Genomic DNA, 22,204 nt, shown 5'->3' on the forward strand with positions numbered 1-22,204 from the left:
AAGGAGTATGAATATGTAGAGACACATACTTGACATTTATAGAGTTTAAATAAGTATATTAATATAAAAATGAATAGTTACATACTGGGCATTGGTGGAGTATAAATATGGATGAACATAAAGCAGTGAAGGGTGGCATTCTGTGTATATCGGTGGAGTATGAAAGGATATAATTATTGAGAGAGAAAATAATGCAGCTATAGTTATAGAGCAGTGCGAAGCAAAATATATAGCTAGTTTTAGGGCAGTGCGGAGTAATTTCATAAAATAATACAGCTAATTATAGGACAGTGCGGAGAAAAGTAATAAAATAATACAGCTAATTATAGGACAGTGCGGAGAAAAGTAATAAAATAATACAGCTAGTTATAGGGCAGTGCGGTTTCCTGTTTTCTGTCGATTACAGTTTTCTTATTATTATTATTTTTTTTTTGGGAAATTATATTTTAGTAGCTCGGGCTAAAAGTTTTATAACCATGCAGGCGTGAATGGAGTGTAACTTAATATATGTCACATGAAGGGAAAGTAACACCTTCCTAATGCAACATCCTTCAGCTTTTTCCTGCTCGTTGCTTTATTTTTATTTTTTCTGTTTTTGGTGTTTATTGAATTTCTTGTATCCAAAAATATGCGCACCTGATGTGAATTATGCAAATACATAATAGTTGAAATTTGAAATTTTCGCGTAGAGCCGTGTTGAAAATCTTAAAGAGGTAGTCTATTTTAAGTTTACTTGGCACACGAGAGACTAATAGAAAAAATAAAGAAAGCAAATCAAAAGATTAAAAAGGCAAACAAAGCAGCCATCCGCAAAATAAAGTAACGCGGAAAAATTTAGAAAAGAAACAATTGCCCTTCTTAATATGAAGCTCCCCTTTATGGTTCTCATACTTATTTTATTACAATGGATTTATTTGACGCCCTCCTTGCATTATTCTTATTTAATAGTGAGGTAAGATGCTATGCACTGATGTCAAATATTGCAAGCAAGCGTACATATTTTAAAATACTCTCAATAAAATAGAAGTCATTACCTGTCAACTGTTACCGTTCTAGTAAATTTGAAGATTTCTTAAACTCTTTTAAATGAATCCTTTTACATATCTTTGCAGATTTATTGTAAATATGAAGTAGATACGTTTTATTGGGTATTTATACATAGAAAAAGTAAAGCAGTTGATATGTAAAATAACAATAATATGTATATAAAAGTATTGTAGGTTATTTGCAGAAGTATTGTAAGTTATTTGCAGAACTTATTTGCATAAGTTAGAACCAAAATGTGAAGTGGCTTGCTATACGTCGCTATAATTTTGTAATCCTGATATATTGCAAATATGAAATATCACTGCTCTTTAAGCATCAAAACAGTCCACGTGGTACTACATGAATTAACGTCACTCTATAAACTTCTGGAAATATTTCATCTGAAATATCTTTGCCCTGCTTGGATCCTGTCACTTGGCAAGATTTCCCATTATTCTTTAGTTTATTGACATATGTAGGCTTCAGTAGAAATGACAAATGCACCTAAAAGACAATTTTACAACTTTCATTTTCTCTCTTGATGCTCTATATATGGACGGACTCTGTTTTTACTTGTTTGCATAAGGTACGGTTGTAACTCCAACCAAGAGTCTGTGTACATATAGAGAGTATTGCAGACTAGAGAATGGTTGGGCAGTTTGGCAAACCGTGGGCAATTTATTACCCGTATACTGGTTGTGCGAAACATTTGGGCTGTGCTGTGCTGTCCTCCCACACTGTAACAGGTTTAGACCCCTCCATGCATGCGACCGTTCTGGAGACAGAGTATGAAAATATCTTTCTCTGTGAGTGTAAAGGTTCGGATTCATCTAACAGAGATTCGACCTCATTCTGATGGCTCATACATCTACATGGAAGCGGTTCAGACAGAACCTGGGCGGGTGTCATGGGGCTACATCCTCTGGGCCCGGGCTCAATTTGAGTCCCGGGATAATCATTTGATAAAGAATAATGTATTCTCATTTGTATAATATAATTTCAACAATGAAGAGAGAGAGAGAGCTGTGACATAATTGTCGCCCAGGCCTGGAGTTGGCTCGAAGCCCCTGAAGGGAAGTAGAACGAAACACTGAGTGTGCCACAAATAACAATAACGTCATTTTGCCAGTCCAGTGAGCGGTATAGTGTTAGCCTAATTGCGAAAACATCTCAGGCTCTTAGAGATCCAATTAGTGCGAATATGTAGTATGTTAGCCAATGGGAACATTATATGCAGTAGGCGCATCGTATAATACGATCATATATAAAAATGTTCACAGCTGTTAGCACATGGAATCATTTTTGTCTATAAGAAAGTTAATCATTTTAGATCTGAACTCAAGAGACCTAACGACAAATCAATTAAGATTCAGAAGATTAATAATCATAATTAGGACGTGATCGATGGTATCAATTCTCCCAAGACCCGACCTCGATGATAGTACTTTATGTCAAACTCATCAATTAGAAAAGACTACTAGCATTGAATGGAATAATAATCAAAAACTTAAAGCGACACAGTACTCCAACCAAACAGTTTAATTACATATCAGACGGTAAACATGACAAACGGTTTGTCCTAAGAACTTGCTCAAGCTGCGCAACTCACCAGCATTCAACCTTTTCCTCTCCCTCCTCTCCCCCTAACGATAACAAGGAGATACAGCGTCCCATAATACAACTGTCTGGCAATCTCCCTGGTTAACCGATTCGCATAAAGGCGAAGTATAGTAATTTAACTGGTATATAACACCATGTTGCATATTCATAGAGTATAATCATACAGACCTAGTATATCTCATCTCGTGTACCATTTTGACGTCATTTTGGGTGTTCTAATTCTGCAGTGCCACCCAACGAATCGGGCCTTTATAAATCAAGCTGGGAATTAAATGTGAACGTTGAATTCGATTACCCTAATTATACAGCTATATTTATCATATACGGTTACCCCTGAGATGCACCCCATGGTCGGCGCCCGTGTAATTCCATGAATACCTTAGTAGTTTTGTGATGCTTTCAGTCGGAGGGAAGATTAAAGTAATAACACTGTTATCTTATACTGGTATTCATATCTCACACATTGGTATATTGATGTATAAGACGATCAATATTTCTCTTTTAATGAAGCTAGTTATTAGTCAGTTATCGAAGTGATAGGCCTATTTCATAAAATATTTCACAACAAATTTAGTTTAAATCACTGGTATACCTCTTTACGAAGTTTCATATCTGAGTTATTCTCTTTACACAAATGCACAATGAAATAATAATTTGCTCTCGGAGGGTTCTTACCCAGAAATCAAAGATGAGACTTGAGCGAAAATAACAAATTCAGCCCCATTTCTAATACGTTAATTAGGCTTATGGTATTGATGTTTGGAAAAAGATATATTTTCGAGAGTTTGAAGATCCCTTGTGACTATAGACTACTAATACAAAACGTAGTTAATGCGTGTGTTGAAGCATATCTTTGTGACTAGACTAGTAATACAATATGTAGTTAATGCGAGTGTTGAAGCATATCGTTGTGACTATTCTAATAACACAATATGTAGTTAATGCGAGTGTTGAAGCATATCTTTGTGACTAGACTAGTAATACAATATGTAGTTAATGCGAGTGTTGAAGCATATCTTTGTGACTAGACTAGTAATACACTACGAGTTAAATGCGAGTGTTGAAGCATATCTTTGTGACTATTCTAATAACACAATATGTAGCTAATGCGAGTGTTGAAGCATATCTTTGTGACTAGACTAGTAATACACTATGAAGTTAATGCGAGTGTTGAAGCATATCTTTGTGACTAGACTAGTATTACATTATGTAGTTAATGCGAGTGTTGAAGCATATCTTTGTGACTAAACTAGTCATACAATATGTAGTTAATGCGTGTGTTGAAGCATATCTTTGTGACTATTCTAATAACACAAGATGCAGTTAATGCGAGTGTTTAAGCATATCTTTGTGACTAGACTAGTATTACAATATGTATAGTTAATACGAGTGTTGAAGCATATCTTTGTGACTAGACTAGTATTACATTATGTAGTTAATGCGAGTGTTGAAGCACATCTTTGTGACTAGACTAGTAATACAGCAATCCATCTAATAGGCATATAGCCACGTTCATTAATTTTATTACGAAAAAAAATTGAGGAAAACATAAAATAAGACCAAGTATTTTGGACGTTAATTTCTTTTCCATTTTGAATAATTAATCTGTATCCTTTCTTTTTCTTGTATATGTCATAGTCCAGCCAATCAAATCGTGCATTCGTGGTTGCTACACGCGAGTCACGTGACAAATCTGACTGTATCTTTCAATATGAACATTTGTATATGTCCCTCTTTTGTTGTCAAACACCACATGCAGCTGCTAGTTAATTGCATTAAGGAGTCTCTTCTTTCCAAAAGGAGGAAAGTCACGAAAACGGATCTCAATGAGTGAAAGCAAATAACAACTGAAAAGCCCTTCGGGTTTCTTCTAAAGCAGGACCTATAAGATGATGCGCATGTAAAATTGACCAATCAAAATGTAGCAATACTAGGGCAAACCTGCACTCAAAGATAAATACAAAAGGTACACTATATAGAAACATGGAAAATTAATGTCCATATAAGAACTAACCCAGATCATCATGAAATATTTCTTCTCAAAACTAATTACAATACTCGTAGAGGAAGAGAAAATTTGATTGTTTTTGGTACTTTCATAGAAAACGCCATTAAATACTTGTCAGTGGTATATCAGAAAGAGCTGTATATATTGCAACACTTTTGTAGTTGTACAAGATCATACCATATTACTTAACTATGGAAATAATTTATGCCCAATCATTTCCTTTTGCTGATGCGGTACAGATGTGTTTAGTTTAAGAGTAAACCACAGCAAGATGACATGAGATACACACCAGTATACGGTTTCAGTCTCGAAGTAAGGGAACTGGTTTTGGAAGTGGATCAGGTTGTTTGGTTTTGTGCGTGGTTGACTTTTGAAAAAATATCAAAATCTGTTGGTTTTATTTGTTTTATGAAATTTTGGCTACATAACAGTACCGCATAATATATTCATTTTTCTATGCTGATAATAGCCAGGATAAACAAAACATATACATTTTCTTTTCATGCACTTTGTGAAGTCATGCAGCAATAATTTCAAAATCTCAATTCTTTGCTTTCCGTGCATCTGGTGGCCCATCAGCATCAGTACGATAAATCACAACATATGAATACTCATATTTAATGATTTTGATTGCCTCACGCGATGCCCCTCCCCTCCCTTACCCCTCTCTTTCCCCTCTCTTTCCCCTCTCTTTCCCCTCCCTCACCCGTCCCTCACCCCTCCCATTACCCTCCCTTTCCCCTCTCTTTCCCCACCCTTAGTCCTCCCTTACCCCTCCCTTACCCCCTCTCTCTCTCCAACGTCCTGGAAATGCAAGCTATGACAAACAACCGGTGTGATAGATAATTGCTATGATGAATTACTCCACAATTAGCAGAAGTACAAGTAGCTGAGAGTATCATGATACAACACTGACTTACAAACCGACTTCTACATATTTTGCAAACAGACCTACATTTTCTTCTTCCGTTCCTGCTTCTTTCTATTTGTTTTAGAAGAGTAAGAAGGAGGAGGGGGGGGGGGGGCAAGGACGTTTGTTGAAGAAATATATTACAACAGTCCAAGGCGATGGTTAGGTTTATTCTTCTCCAAGAATATCCACAGAAGACACATCGATCAGTTTGTCAGTAGAAATAGTAAGAGGACGAAGTGATTCTACTCAATCGTGGTTCATTCTTGACTCGTTATTAGTCTGACGTCTTTGTAATGGTCCGTGTAAGACCTGTCTTTAAAGACATATATTGATTTCAAACAAATCAACTATCATTAAGTGAAAATTAAGTGAAAACAAGAATAACTGATCAAAATCATGAAATTCTCATTCTTTTAATCGTAAAGAAGCCCTCGTAATGTTCGTATACGAAACAATATTCTGAAAGTCACTTTACTACATCTTGGAAAAATTTCTTAATTTGAGGCATATTCTCACAGAGCATATATAAATACATTATTGGTATAGTATCCTGCGTATACATACTAACATGTATAGCTTTGTACTTGTATTATTGGTATTATCCTGTGCAGGGGGTAGGAGCCGGGGGGGGGGGCACTGGGGGCACATTCCCCCACCTTCTTTTTCTCCAAAATAGCAAATGTGCCCTACTGGCAAATAAAATGTGCCCCTTTGACGAAGAACTGTCTATTGGATATCTATTGGATATCTTTGTTAATTTTAATATTTTATTTTATTATTTTTTTTAGTCTGTACATGCTATTTTTAAAAAGGCATCCCATATCTTTTTGTAGCACGGTTAACAATAAACAATCTCAACAAATAGTATTTCTAGCATACTAACACATCATATATATATAAGTGATATGGCCGGTGTGTATCGGTTTATAGCATAACTAGTGGTGGTTGTGGAATGAGAAAGTACCCCTCGGGTGTTGTGCCCCCCCCCCACACTTTTTGGAAGCTTCCTACCCCCTGATCCTGTGTATAAATACTAACATGTATAGCTTTAACACTCCGCATACAAGTAAATGGACAGTTGGAAGGAAACGTATTTTGCTTCACTAGTGACAATACAAGAAGTGACATGAAAATACATCTCTTGAAATGAAAGACACGTGAGCGTGCATGTGTTTTCATTAACAAGAGGATTATGCCATTTACAGAAGGATGCGTCCAGGGAGGCTAAAAAAAGGACGGAGGTGAAAATATTGAAAGGAGATGGAAATACCGTAAGACGTTAAAGACGATGATTATAGTTAACTGCTCATCGAAATATTACAACTTGCTTGAGGAGAAATAAACCCTTATATCATCATTAAGCTATGTGATGTTTATGATGATGAACTCTCCCAAATTGCTATGGTCAGTTTACTTCCTGCCGTTTTGGAGGTTATTGTTCTTCCTCTGTAATATGAGTCCCCCGACATGACCATGGTCTCCAATACCTTTTAACCCGGCGGGGTGGTCTGAATACTAGTCTTACACCTTCCCCCTTCCCCTTCCCTCTTCTTCCTTCCCCTTCCCCTTCCCTCTTCTTCCTTCCCCTTACCCATTACCCCTTACCCCTTACCCCTTCCCCTTACACCTTCCCCTTCCGATGGTTCACACCTGTGTCGCGGTCCCTGTAAATAAACGCTCCACAACAGAGTAAATAGAGCAACTGCAGGGGTGTGCGTGTGTGTGTAAAGAGTATTAGTGGGTGTTAGGTGTCGACTATGCATAAATTGTATGGCATATGGTGAACTGTATATGCACGGTGACATAAGGTACACAGTGCATGAAACCTTTCTTTCTTATAAATAAACGCAACATTATGCGTAAATTTTGATACATTTCTGATGCTGTTCAATTGAAACAAAAATGACAATGTAACATTGTTATCTAGGGCTAAGCTAGTCTACTTTCATTGCAAGTAATGAAGCAAAGTGAAACATTGTGCATGTTTCCGTTTTATTTATATGAAGAAAAAAGTGTCCGGGAGACGAACTTTGCAGAAGCAGAATCCTGAACTCGAACTTCATTTGATGAAAGACACCTTCCACGTGCTGTCTTAGTTTGGTAAATTGAAATATTATCTTTTGGGTGAAATTTCTAGAAAGTAACAGCCAAACACGAAAGATACGTTATAAAACACACACATATTACAAATCAATATCTTCTCTATATATCAATTTGACACAACATATTCCACATAAATAACCAGAATCACGTTTTTAATTTCGAAAGATGGTTTCAATGCATCTATTCAATTTTGTTTTTCATCAAATCAAGAAATTGTCTGGTTTTTAATAACTTAAACTTCCTGTATATTTGAGACTATGACAGTTATTAACAAGGGGATCGCTTGGCTATTCTCCAGGAATATGCAACGGTTTTAGAAAGAAAATGCCGAAATTAACACCTCCACTTCTTTCCCATTTGGTTTGGCAATTATCCCATACGTGTCTCTTGGGCAACTATCCGACTATTGAGAAGGGATTTGAAACAAATTGATTGAATCTTAGGATGACAGTATCCAGCTAACCCCCCCCCCCCCCTATTTTTCTATAAATCAACCTGCGTTTAGTGATATTTTGTGATAAAAATAACACTTTTTGATTTTCAGTTGGACGCGGCTAACTGACAAATGCCAGTTTTTTTTTTTTTTAAAGTCTATGCATTATAGAAGTTTATGTAAAAAACAAAATAGTTTCGTGAGAAATTCTAGCTCTTGTGTTCAAAACTATGTTTGGATATTTTCTCTTCACGAAACAGCTTTTATTGATTTTATTATTTCTAATAAGCTTAGAAATATTTGAAAAGGGAAGTATATAAAACACTGAAAGAAAATAAAAATCCCCTTAAAACCAACCAGAATATCAGTATTAACGTTGTTGCAACATGTGTTCACCCGAATCACATTTTCTTTAAGAAAAAAAACCTATGGTTTGCTGGAATAAGCAAAGTCAAATTTCACGTTTTTTCAATAGGAAATTCCAATATAGGATAAAATGTTTCTATCACGATTTCATAAATATTACTGCGTGAATTTACTATTTAATAAGACTGCAATAGAATAAAAGCGCCGTCTGCTGTTCGTTAGTATAGTTTCATACAAGAAACATACAGAAAACTGCGGTTTCATCGTCAAATTGTGAATTCAACTCTAGTAGAACTGAGCTCTTCAAGTTTCCAATATTCTTGTTCCCTGCAGACTAAACACTTACCAATCCAATCTCAAGCATAACACTATTGGCTTGAAATTCGTCACACGTACCATGTAAAGGTAATATGTTATTGCAGGTGTAATGAAACCAACGCAAAATAGTTTTCAAATAGTCTTCTTTTTATTCCTACTGTTTTTTTTTTTTTTGGGGGGGGGGGGATTAACCACACTGAAGCGATCAAGTTTCTTCAATTTCTGTAAAATTGTATAACCGTAAGTAACGGATTACCATGCTAATAACCATGGCAGTTTCGGCGTTCCATAAAGAGTTGGTTATGATCGTGTGTAAATTGAGCTGGTAAATTAAATTTGGCATAAATGATTGGAAACTCAAGATGACCTTTTTTTTCCGAGAAATATAATTACCCATTGGAGAAATATATTTATTATTGAATACTGCAAATGGAGATTAAACAATACTTGAAAAAAACTATGAATGAATCTGTCGTTGTGTTTTCAGGAAATAACAATAATTTGGCGGGAATTCGCCTTTGTGTAGTTTTGTTTTAAGAATTATCAAGGTAACAATATATATATATATATATATATATATATATATATATATCACCAAATTCACCAATATCACACAAAGCGCTATGACAGATAAGATTTTAATTTTAAAGCTGCACAAACTTTCCTACAAGTTTGTTAAACAATCAACTTCAGTCATGCACCAGAATATCCCGTTAATTGACTCACATCTAACAATTTATGTGTCTTTGTAATCATTGTTTTACCCTTTCGCAAAGTAAAATCAATGAAGTCATTATTTGCATGCAAATGCATCTGGGAATTAATTTCAAGACTAATATGTATATCAATTTTTGAGTATAGCATATACAATATATATTAATATCAGGCAACTGTACACATATATTTAAAGGAACGAACATTTAAAGTCAGTTTTATCTAACCTATACTGCATGCTTTGTGTGTGTGTCCTCGAAATAGTGTTTAATGCAGTTTATAATGCACCTCGGCACAGTGATACATTAACATATTTCTCCGCAATTTTTACTAACCTCCCTAGCATGACTCAAAATAAAATTGCGATTGATAAACTTAAGAGAATCTCCTAGCTATTTTTCGACAAAATGAGGGTTAAGCCGATAGTAATTGTTGATTCCATTTAATCTTTAACATTTTCTCCCAACCAGAAAATTGACATATTAATATCAACCACAAGTAAAATGCAAAGTACAATTTTCGTTCATTTTTCAATACTAGAGTTGAAACTTGGCTGCTTATGCTAATGAATTATACTTTGGATTTGGATTTTGGCTTTGAATTGCATAAAAAATATCCAAATCAGCCAACTTGTTTTGCGGTACTGTTGACATATACAATGGCCAGCCTATATCTCCTTACACGCACTTGACTACACCCTTGAACACTCATGTATAAATACAGCAATCACATCTTAGATTTTGTGCGCATGATATATTTTACACGATGCCGCAAGACGCTATATGCCAGTAATCATCACAAAACACCAAATTAATCACAAAAATTACTGCCAAGATACTTGAAGTCATTCAACCCGTGTTCTAACTTACTCATTTTAAACGGTGTAATACAGTGGATGGATTGATCCTTTATTCGCTTAAGGCGAAATTTTAAATAAAATTCCACGTCAAATTTAGATTCGTCTTGGTCTTTATTGGATGGAAGTTGCTTAAAGCTGGGGTATACTTTCGACTTAAAAATAAATCTTGGCATAAAGGGACCCTTTAGGAAGCTATAGCTGATGAGAGGATGTATAGAGTTGTCTTTGTTCTCCAGAATTTATCACGGAGACATTATGTGATAGGCTACGACGGTTTTTGAAATACCTTCTCACGGCGTCTTTTTAAAGAAGATGTCAACATTTCAATGCTGAAGGTAGTCTAAATGTAAATGTACGTTCTTCATATAAATTTCTGGCTTCTGACTCACTGCTCTTCAATATAGACTACATATATCTGGTTTCTGGTTCACTGCCCTTCAGTATAGACTACAAATATATGGCTTCTGACTCACTACCCTTCAGTATAGACTACATACCGTCCAGTATAGACTACATAGCTTCTAGCTCACTGCCCTTCAGTATTGGCTACATATTTCTAGCTTCTAGCTCACTGCCCTCCAGTATAGACTACATATTTCTAGCTTATGACTCACTGCCCTTCAGTATAGGCTACATATTTCTGGCTTCTGACTCACTATCCTTCAGTATAGACTACATATTTCCGGCTTCTGACTCACTGCCCTTCAGTATAGACTACATATTCCTGGTTTCTAGCTCACTGCCCTTCAATATAGACTACATATTTCTAGCTTCTAGCTCACTGCCCTTCAGTATAGACTACATATTTCCGGCTTCTGACTCACTGCCCTTCAGTATAGACTACATATTTCTAGCTTCTAACTCACTGTCCTTCAGTATAGACTACATATTTCTGGCTTCTGACTCACTACCCTTCAGTATAGACTACATACTTCTGTCTTCTGACTCACTAAAATATAGACTACATATATCTAGACACACTAGTCCGTGTTGCTTAATTATGTCTCTTTAATGCACCTAAATATTTTATAGCAACAAATAAATTGTCCAAGTTTTAAAAGACGCACGACATGAGGCTTAAATTAAGGTATATGTTCTACATTTAAATTGGTCTAACGTTATTACTGATAGGGTAATCGCGTGAGTATTTAATACCATTTATATTAGCAACACAGTGTGTAACCCGCCGAGAAAAATTACCGCTTTCCTGTTTTAAGTTTCCTAAAATAGGAATCTGTCGATTCCCTTGAAGGTATAGCTGTTTCACAGTCATGTGAATTTGGGATTCACATGCGTTTACTGCAATTACAGCTTCGGTGGAGGCTCGGTTCGGGTGATGTCACGTGTTTATAGTATGAATAACCACATCCGTGAGGTGCATAAAAAAAAATGAGCACGAGGTTCGATGACGTCATTCTTCATTGTACAAGTACCGAAATAGCCGCAGCATATTCATTCCACTCAGACTTTGAAAGGATAACTTTGGAAGAATTTTGAAGTGTGGCTACGTCATGACACTAGCACATAAACACACAAACACACAAGCAAGCCCGCATATCTTATTATGTAGGCCTAACCATTTGCTCTCGAGATATGTATAATTATTTATAGCAACCGAAAGGATCTGTACTGTGCATTGAAATTTAAGTATTTACGGTTAAAACAATGCACTCTAACACGCCAATGACTGAGCACCGATGATATTGGTTGTTTGTTGTAGTTCACATCACAACTCACAAGATATTTATTCAAACCGAAATAGTTACACATTCATTAAAGGGATACCCACACTTTCAAAGCATATTAGAATATATCTTGGATGTGATCCCTTTATAGTTAAACGGTTACAAGGTAATGCGGCTTCTGAGTAGGATCATAGTCGAAATAAAAAAGGATCATTTTAAATCAAGAAGTTTATAATTACACATGGCATGAATAAACTGACTCTAACCATCTCTACGCATGTGGCGATATATAGTATCGAAACGTTTGTGCGACGCACGTTTTCGAATTTACAGAGTGGACATGACAACTTGAATGTTTGAAGGATGTGACGGTACCAATTCCTCATTTAAATACATGAATATTCATTAATATATGAAGTCTACGAGTAAGTTATTCTTGGAATCAGAATGAACGACTATATATATACTGAAGTATAGTTCATTTTGAGAGTTGAGGACTCACGTCACGGAAGCTGTTGCCATGGCGATTTTCACGAATGGTTCGAATGGCTCACGTATCTAGTTCACTATGATCGATGTCTCGTCCCTACGACTACTTAATCACGCTTAGAATTTCACCAAATTCCACTGATTTTATAAGAAAGCTCAGTTACAGATCGATTTCTCCAAACATGAAAGAAAAACATAAAAGACAAGAACAAATCTATCTTCTCTTTTCATATTGCCAAGTAGCTATACGAGCATAAATCATTCACAGCGTGAGGGCTGACCAGAATATATGTCAAGTTCGTTGACTTCTGTTGAGTCTATGTCCCAGCACAGTAAGTGGCCATAATACGCCTATACATCTGTATAAGATAATGCTTAAGTACCTTATGCACTCGTATAGCTCACAATATACATGTAGTGGATATAATCAGCGATACTTATCAGGCTACGAGTAAAACAGCACGAGTATACCCGTACAAGTAGAATTCTACTTAGTATGAGTACGTGAGAGAGAGAGTACAAGATTGTACTAAATTTCCTAAAATATCTCAATTACGAGAGCAAGTCTACATATCAATTCCTTTCTCCCTTAAAATTATGTACATTAAAAACCTCAATCAATACGACACATGTGAGTATAGGTGATGTATGACTCATAGAGATTATCCGAAATTCCTCTGGATCTGTGCGGACATGGAGGTAAAAACAGACTCTGTTTTTACCTCCATGGTGCGGACGACTTTTCTATTCTGAAACGTAATGCCTGAATCATTATATACTTGTACTGGAGTAAACTGAATAATATTACTTTGTTTTATGGGTATTTTATATGCACCATATCTATTTTGTGAAAATGGAACTTTACTTGGACACTTACGGTAAACCCGAAGAGCTAGACACATGAAAGCGTTTTCTTGATTTCTCTGAAGAAAATTAATACTAATTGAATTAATCTGTCCACCTTCACTATATGATATATGCCTTGTTAACTTCATAACGATACCACTATATAGACACGTATCAGTTCCATAAGAATAAGCCTAAATGGAAACAAGCAAAGCAATTGTCATATATATATTGACCGATCAGAGCTGAGAATTTTAAAATCTAGCTTCGATGTATATTATTTCTTTTCTTATTTCTTCATATCACTGATTGTCCATAACTTTTATTTTCTTTCTTCATATTTCTGATTGTCCGCGTATCAAACACAAGAAAGGTTTTCCAGATCGGTGCCCAAAGAATGAAGAAGGTGTCAAGGCCTTTGCAAGCGTCAATAAGTCTAAGCCTTCCAACCATTAACCATTATTCCTTATTACATTCTGTTATATATCTCCGTAAATAATGTATTAGCTTTATGAATAATTCCGAGCAGTTAAATTGCCGCTATCTTCCAGTTACTGGCTCACAGAAATAAACGTTTAGTCGAAGGTGCTCATGATGCAAACCTTTAGCATTTGTCGTCACAAGAATATGATCATAAAATATATAATAATAATAAAAATTATTCAATAATTGTCAGACTAAATCAAGTCAATAGCCTATGAAAATTTGGCAGAAATGTCCAAGAAGACCAAATTTTCATCATTACCTCTGGCAAAATTGAGTAGGGTTAAGGGATATAAAGCAACATACGTTGTACTGTGTAAACGTTGTACAACTTGTACGTATTGTGTTTGCACACATAATACATGTAGGTTTGTATTTAACGATGAAATTCATCAATACAGTTCAACCCATTTAAAACATGACTTATTTTTAGTGTTTTTCGTAATAACATTTAGCAATTTGTTTACAGTGTATAAATAGCTTTGAAGTAAAGATGGAGTTAGGTGTATGATGTCAAGACCTTTCAGATTAGCATAACGTCTAACGAAGTTATATAAATAAATATAGGCTATAGGCGGTATATCCAGTTCATAAAGCATTTAAAACAATCTCATGCTTCTCAAAATGAAATTACCTTTTGGGACAGAAAATTTGCAGAATTTAAATGACCTTTTAATAATTCCCTATATATAAGGAGCAATCAAATGGTGGTTTCCCTTCCCTTCCCTTCCCTGCCCTGCCCTGTCCTGCTCTTCCCTGGCAGGCACTGCCCTTCCCTTCCCAACCCCGTTGCGTTCCTTTATCCACGACAGAATCCCTTGTTCCTTTATTGGATTAACTCTTTAGGTGGTAAATATTTTAGCATTATTTTATTTGCTGGAATCATCCATATGTCACAAATTGAAGAGACTACAGATTGACGTCACTAAGCCTTAAAACCAGCCATGAAATAAAAACTGAAGTTGCCCTTTCCTATTTCTGCTTCTCATTCTCTTATAGCTTTTATTATTTGTGTGTGGTTTTCATGCATGGTTATGTCATTATAGAATACTGTTGAATATTAATATACGTTTCATGTTTTCTTCTTGTTCTCTTCATAAGCCACTTAAGATTTTGTGGATTTACAAAGTCACGATATCAAATGTGAAAAAAAAAAATATCAACCAATACTTTCAAATATGAATATTTAGGTTAAGGTGACTATAATGAAATAGAAAAAGTAACATATAGTTTTACTACATGGTTACTTTGTGCCGTGAATTTATATTGTAATCAATATATATTACATTAAGTTAATATAAGTTAATTGAAACTAACGTTTTTAGACTTAGAAGGAGTGTTTTGACATATACCTTCAAGCTAGTGTGTCGTATGTTGCGCTGCCGTATAGCGCGGTCAAGCACTACCGCATATGTTGGTTCTTGATTCAAACGGTATTGCGCGAGTTTGTCAAATATCTGAGATGTAGTTTTACTATATGGTTTACTTTGTGCCGTGAATTTAGTATTGTAATCAATATATATATTACATTAAGTTAATAAGTTAATTGAAACTAACGTTTTAGACTTAGAAAGAGTGACATACTTTCAAGCAGGTGTGAGTGACGTAAGTTGCGCTGCAGTAGCGCGGTCAAGAATAATATGTCGATTCTTAATTCTAAACGGTATTGCGCAAGTTAGTCAAATGTCTGAGAATATCGACCATGCGCCTTAATGTTACCATTTATAGAATGATACGGTTACATAATCGCTAACATGAACTCATACTGGTTTTGTTTTATTGTTTTATTTTAATTTGTTGATAATCATGAATTTTAAGAAGAAAAAATATGAATTAGGTGTATTTATAGATAATTGATAACTGAATTGTAATCAGGGCAACAATTAAATATGTAAGAGCAAGAAAAAGTGAGTTATATTCGTTCCCTGTTTTTATTTGATATTATTAAATTTCTTGTTGAAGAATTGAGCAATAAACCATAACAGGAACGCAATTACGCTATTTATGTGACCTAAATAAAATTAAACACAAAATGTCACCGCTATGCAACATAAATAACTTAATACCTTATTACTTTTCATTAATAACCACAAAATTGCCCTTAATTTAATGTATTATGGGTCACGTTTTATCTTACATTTCAAACGTCAAGTTTATAAGAATAGAAAATAGTTGGATAACATAATGTCATGTTTATTCTGGAACAAATCGTCAACTTCGAAATAGGTTCTCCAATGAATATATGAGTGACCTGGTTATGGAAACGGCTGAAGACGATCTAAAAAATAATGAGAATGCCAGACGGGTACACCGATAGAGCACCTGATTCTCGTTCTGGTATCGGGGGGTGGGGGTGAGAGGGGGTAGATATATATATATATATATATGTATGTATAAAATTTGTCGTTTAGTTTCTTTATTTAGTATATACAAAATAGTTTGACAAACGTCAACCTGCATTTAAACTGCTTTACTGAAAGAAACCAAAGACTAAAGAAACAAAGGTTCTCATTAATTCAGTTTACTTTCGAAACGTCTCTGACAGGTAGTTAGAAGACAATGTCTTTCACCAACTGAATTCTTTATACTTAAATGACCGACCACATAAAACCAGATATTACAGCTATTTATTTTAATAATTTTATTTAGAAGTTTTGGAAAGATACTTTAAATTTTTCAAAATGATTGTATATGAGAAACTTTCCCTTCCACGTATTTAGAAAAAAAATATCTTAGATTGCCGACGGTTTGTCCAGTTCGGCTAGAAAGACAACGCGTAATAAAAGCGAAGACGCACACGTATAATATTAGATCCCTGTGCTTTCAAATGATCACGGATGGCATTTATAACCCTGTGAGTTGTCAATTCAGTTTAGACTAAGAGCTCAGTCCTTTTTTCCTCTCATTTACCTCAGGGGATTTTGAAGTACTGTTTGGGATGAAAATAACAGGAGATAATCTCTACAGCTTTAGACAGCTGTCCACAATTTGCTAAATAAGATTCATAAAGGAGGGAAATGACCTACGAAATATTGGTGAAGAAATTGTGAGAGAAAGCCATCCTCTCGGTTGTCAATCATGATAGCGAGGTAGATCAACAGATCAATAGTTTGATACGAAGGAAAAGCCGGATCGGATTTCGTTTGGCTGTTCTTGTATGTTATCAAATTCCGACGGAACAATAATGTTTTATTATGTATGTTTATGATTGTGAGGTAAAGTAGTATAAAATAGTTTGGAAATATGTTTCTCGCCCTAAGGCGGCGCCAACGTTTGTTCGAGTTGCATACGGTACTCGAGAAATTATATTACGTGGGCTGTATTAACAAGTAGGCCTTATGCACCGCTAGACGCATGTCTACATGCGTCTGTACAACTTTCGTCGTATGGGATTCAGTACCTTATTGGTCGTTTGTTGAACGTTCGAAATTAATTTAGTGATTAAGTCAACGTTCCGTTCGATTCACACAATTTCGAGACACAACCCCATCTTCCCCACTCCTCGACGTTTCTCTATATTTATATTTATTATTCAAAACATGAAGAGCGAATCAACAATATTCAAGATTGCTGATATTTTCTCAATTAGTTGAAACTTCAGAACGGCTTGTAGAACGTATAACATACTTGTACTTGACACATTTTGGAAATCTATATTAGAGATTAAGTACCCGTACTCATATATATATAGTATATACAACAGCCTATAGGGCTACTAGTGGGGGATTAATTACCCGTACTCAAATATATAAATATATATATATATATATATATAGTATCCAATAGCATATACGAGTACAAGATATACCCGTACTCATATATATATATAGTATGCAATAGCCTATACGAGTACAAAATTATATATATATAGCATACAATAGCCAATACGAGTTCAAGATTAAGTACCCGTACTTATATATATATAGTATACAATAGCCTATACTAGTACAAGATTAAGTACCCTACTCATATATATATATATATATATATATATATATATATATATATAGTATACAATAGCCTATACGAGTATAAGATTATATATATATAGCATACAATAGCCAATACGAGTTCAAGATTAAGTACCCGTACTTATATATATATATATATATATAGTATACAATAGCCTATACGAGTACAAGATTAAGTACCCTACTCATATATATATATATATATATCTATTGTATACTATATTAAGTACCCGTTCTCATATATATGTAGTATACAATAGCTATTATACTAGTACAAATTACCCGTACTTGCGCTAGAAGCCTTGTACTCGCCTTGTTTTCATATATACCAATTACAACTTTTCTTCCGTAATTGTACTCATGCTGTTGTACTATGCTGTAATTAAACACAAAAAAAGTTAAGAAAGAAGATTGGTTAATGAGCGAACAATTGAAGATTCCATATAACTCACCGCCCAGACAATGTATTGTTAGTATGAATCACTTGTAAACGGACTTTGTTCTATAGATTATTCAAATGAATAATTACTAGTCAAGCTAAAAACATACCTGGATTGAGTTTTGTCGATTCCATTTCAGTTTTCTTTCAACTAGTACTTACTCCTTCGTTCACTCTCCTTTACAGTCGTTCGTCAATGTAAATTTGTTGAATTGGAAATGAAATCAATTCATATAAGTATTACAACAAAAGATGGACACACTTGTCTATTTGGTCCTACACGATATTGAGCAGTACTCAGTTTCCTCCATACTGAATGAGATAATTCAACCTTATCTTTATCAACTATGTTTCGTTTGTGTTGCTTTCACTTCACTGATAGGTACATTTTTATTTCGATCTTTAATTCCAACTATATTAGACTGTTCGGTGTTGACATCTTGGTTTTCGTCAAGGATTTAGGTTGTAAACTGAAATATGAGGCGCCATCTGCGTCAATATTAAATTTATTTTTAAGTTTCAGTGCATGATAACCCCGTCGGTAGGCAATGTAATTCTCATCTTTAACGTGAAAACCGATTCCACTCGTTTGATTGAATCTAATTATTTTGACTAGCTTCACGCGCTTTGCCATGCAAAATGGTATATTAATGTGGTTTTCACTTAAAGATGTCCATAATTTCCGGTGATTTTGTGAGAAAAAAAACTTCAGCCACCGGAATAAGCCTTTATTGTGACAACTCTTCATACGTACGTGATGGTGATATGAATTTAGTTGCAAATGTTATGTTGATATGGACAATGATGTAGACTATTATATAGACTATTATGTAGACTATTATGTAGACTAATGTGTAGTCTGTTATAGACTGTTATGTAGACTATTATGTGGACTATTATGTAGACTATTATGTGGACTATAATGTATAGACTATTATGGACTATTATGTAGACTAATATGCAGACTATTGTGTTGACTTTTAAAGACTATTATGTAGACTATTATAGACTATTATATAGTATATTATAGACTATTACGTAGACTATTATAGACTATTATGTAGACTATTATGTAGACTAATATGTAGACTATTATGTAGACTATTAAGTAGACTATTATGTTTAATATTATGCAGACTATTATGTAGACTATTATGTAGACTATTATGTAGACTACTATGTAGACTATTATGTAGTCTATTATATACTATTATGTAGACTATTATGTAGACTATTATGCAGACTCTTGTGTAGACTATTATATACTATTATGTTTAATATTATGCAGACTATTATGTAGACTATTAAAAGGACTATTATGTAGACTATTATAAGGACTATTATGTAGACTGTTATGGACTTTTATGTAGACTATTATGTTTATTTTTTCCCACTATTATGTAGACTATTATGTTGACTATTATGTAGACTATATGTTGACTATAATTTAGACTATTATAGACTATTATGTAGACTATTTAGAATCTCTGTCATCAGTTAACGTTGTCTTTCTATACCACTCTTAGTTTTTTTTTAGAGATGAGCTTTTAAACTTGCAGCTGAGGTTCGTAAATTAAAGTGTTTTTACCATGTATAGTCTACTACATATACCATTATGTCAGTTCCTCAGCTGATGCAACACGAGAGACAAATACCAAAAGAAATATCGAAAATAAGAAAATATAAAAATTGCTACGGACAACTGGTGTTGAAAAACTTCCAAGTGGGTTCATGCTGTTTATATATTACAAGAACTTGTTTTGGTTGAATAAATTACTTTTGATTAATAAAATAGTAGATTATAATTTATGCTTGCACTGAGGAGACCACGTCATTGTCAATTTAGCCTTAAAGGAGTATTCCAATGATTTAGAATATTTTAAAGATGAATATTTACAAAAAAATAATAAATAGATTTACTCGCACTCATGAGTTTCTTACACTATAAAAATAAAAAGACTAACATTCTGCCTAAAATCATCCAAGTTTACAGTTACTCATGAAGTAAAATAAACATGACTGTTATTAGTAATATAGTTTAAGCACAATCGCTGTGTAGAAGAGCAATATGTCAATGTCGCACATGCAAGACTACGGCAGCCATCTTTAATCAGCTGAAAAACAAAGTTTAATAACCCGTCGACAAGACTTCGAGGTCTTTCTCGTCGTGCATGCAGAGATAACTTTCTTGTGTACTTTCCACCGCCAACCGTAGGAGACAATCTGATTTACTCTGGTTACTGAAATAAGCGATCAAATATCCAGTCGACTCTTCTGTTTGTCATTTTACGATTACAGTTCGCCAATCTTGTTATTTCATACTTTGAAATTTATAACCAAATCACAGTTTACGATTTTAAAAGGATTATTATTACGAACATATCGCGTATTGCTCGTATTGTAGAATAGAAACGTTTAATGATCTTCATATCAGATCATTGTACTAAAAAGATGCAATCGGATATTCACATCCTCTACTATAATCAATTTACTTAGAAAAAGTAGTAAATTTAATACTTAAAACTCATAAAATTACAAAAAATATATCCATCAAACTCTAAAATCGATGACGGAAACAAGTGAAGAACTAACTTGAAAAGTTCATTATCTAACACACACCGGTGAGCCTGGCATCAAATCTTTTCTAAAAATAAAATAAACTTGCCAAGTTTAATTACATTTGTATCGGTTATGATGCAGTAACATGATTTTTAGGGGCAAATTGAATTATTTTATGCATAAAAATATCTTTGACACACAATCATTAGATTTTTGTAACTCTCTCGCTGAGCCGTAAATAATTAAATACAGCTCGACCCTATGTGCTATGAGGCCTTCTATTTTATTCTGACTAAAACTTAGAATTCTTTAATGTTCTTTTTTTCATCATGTACAATACTCAGTATATACATTCGACATATGTATTCATGAAACAGCATGTTCTTCGGCACATTTATCATGTTGTTGTTTGTCATTTTCGTGTACGAAGATGTCGATTGTACTCATTTATGTCATTTGACCATGAGTACACATAACTAGGAGGTATCTTAGTAATTATGGAGTTATGACTAGGAGTTCTTATGCAGTTATGACGCTTGTATTTAATTCTTGAAATGCAAATCAATTAACTTATAAGCTACATTTCTGTATGGGCGGTATATTCTCCAGTTATGAGTATTTGTGTACCTGAGATATAACACGTGCTATACTCACAGCTCGTAACTGGGTGAGCACTTCGCGTACTCAGATTTGCAATCCGGGAACTTGCAGGTAATGTGCGCGCTTAGAGTCTGCGCATGAACTTTGTTTATTCTGAGTAACTATCCTAATAGCTGGCTTCGATAACTTAGGACATTGTGTGAGTTATTATAAACCGTGGATATGATACCCTTTATACTGTGGGACCTAAGTAATATACCTGCAATGAGGGGGGGGGGGGGGGGGAAGGCTTACACTGGGACTTAAATCCCGGGTACGTTTTGGTACTTATCATCTGGGGTCTTTAAGTGGTACTTGAAATCCGGGCCACAGTAATACTATGGTATGGGGTATAGTAAAGCTAGGTCCTTGTATCATTGACTTAGCCTCTAAATAGCATTTCAGACATTAAGTATATTTTAGGTGTAAATATCTTGCAATTTTTAAGTTTTTGTACTTTAAAGTAGCTCACTAAGCTGCTGCACAAATTAATCATCCTTTAAATCTAACAATTGATGTCCTTTTCATCGGCGATGACTCATAATACAATGCATCCTATTTTCAGCCTTATATTGTGAAATAAAACCTAGATTATATATAGTCAGAGCTATTGACTCATTTGAAGTTAATTTCCTCTAATTCTATGATGTTAAATTCAAAAGATGGAGATTTCCCAAAGGATTTCACCATCTATGACAGTTAAACCATAAACAAAATCTTCAAGTGGGACGGC

The 22,204-nt window shown here is 34.5% G+C and overlaps 1 protein-coding gene across 2 annotated transcripts in view; it reads right to left on the reverse strand.

The window, feature by feature from the left end:
• Positions 1-22,204, reverse strand: part of LOC139969857 (galanin receptor 2b-like) — a 71,810-nt gene that overhangs the window by 42,481 nt on the left and 7,125 nt on the right. Inside the window, exon 1 of one of the 2 annotated variants that reach the window (XM_071975194.1) lies at positions 18,384-18,636. The exons of the other annotated variant lie outside the window; for it this stretch is intronic. The gene's annotated coding sequence lies outside the window, so the exon portion shown is untranslated. Of the gene's footprint in view, positions 1-18,383; positions 18,637-22,204 lie in introns of those variants that run through there. 2 annotated transcript variants of the gene reach the window in all.

The sequence above is a fragment of the Apostichopus japonicus genome, chromosome 7, assembly GCF_037975245.1.
Source record: "Apostichopus japonicus isolate 1M-3 chromosome 7, ASM3797524v1, whole genome shotgun sequence".
In the NCBI taxonomy this organism is placed as follows: Eukaryota; Metazoa; Echinodermata; class Holothuroidea; order Aspidochirotida; family Stichopodidae; genus Apostichopus; species Apostichopus japonicus.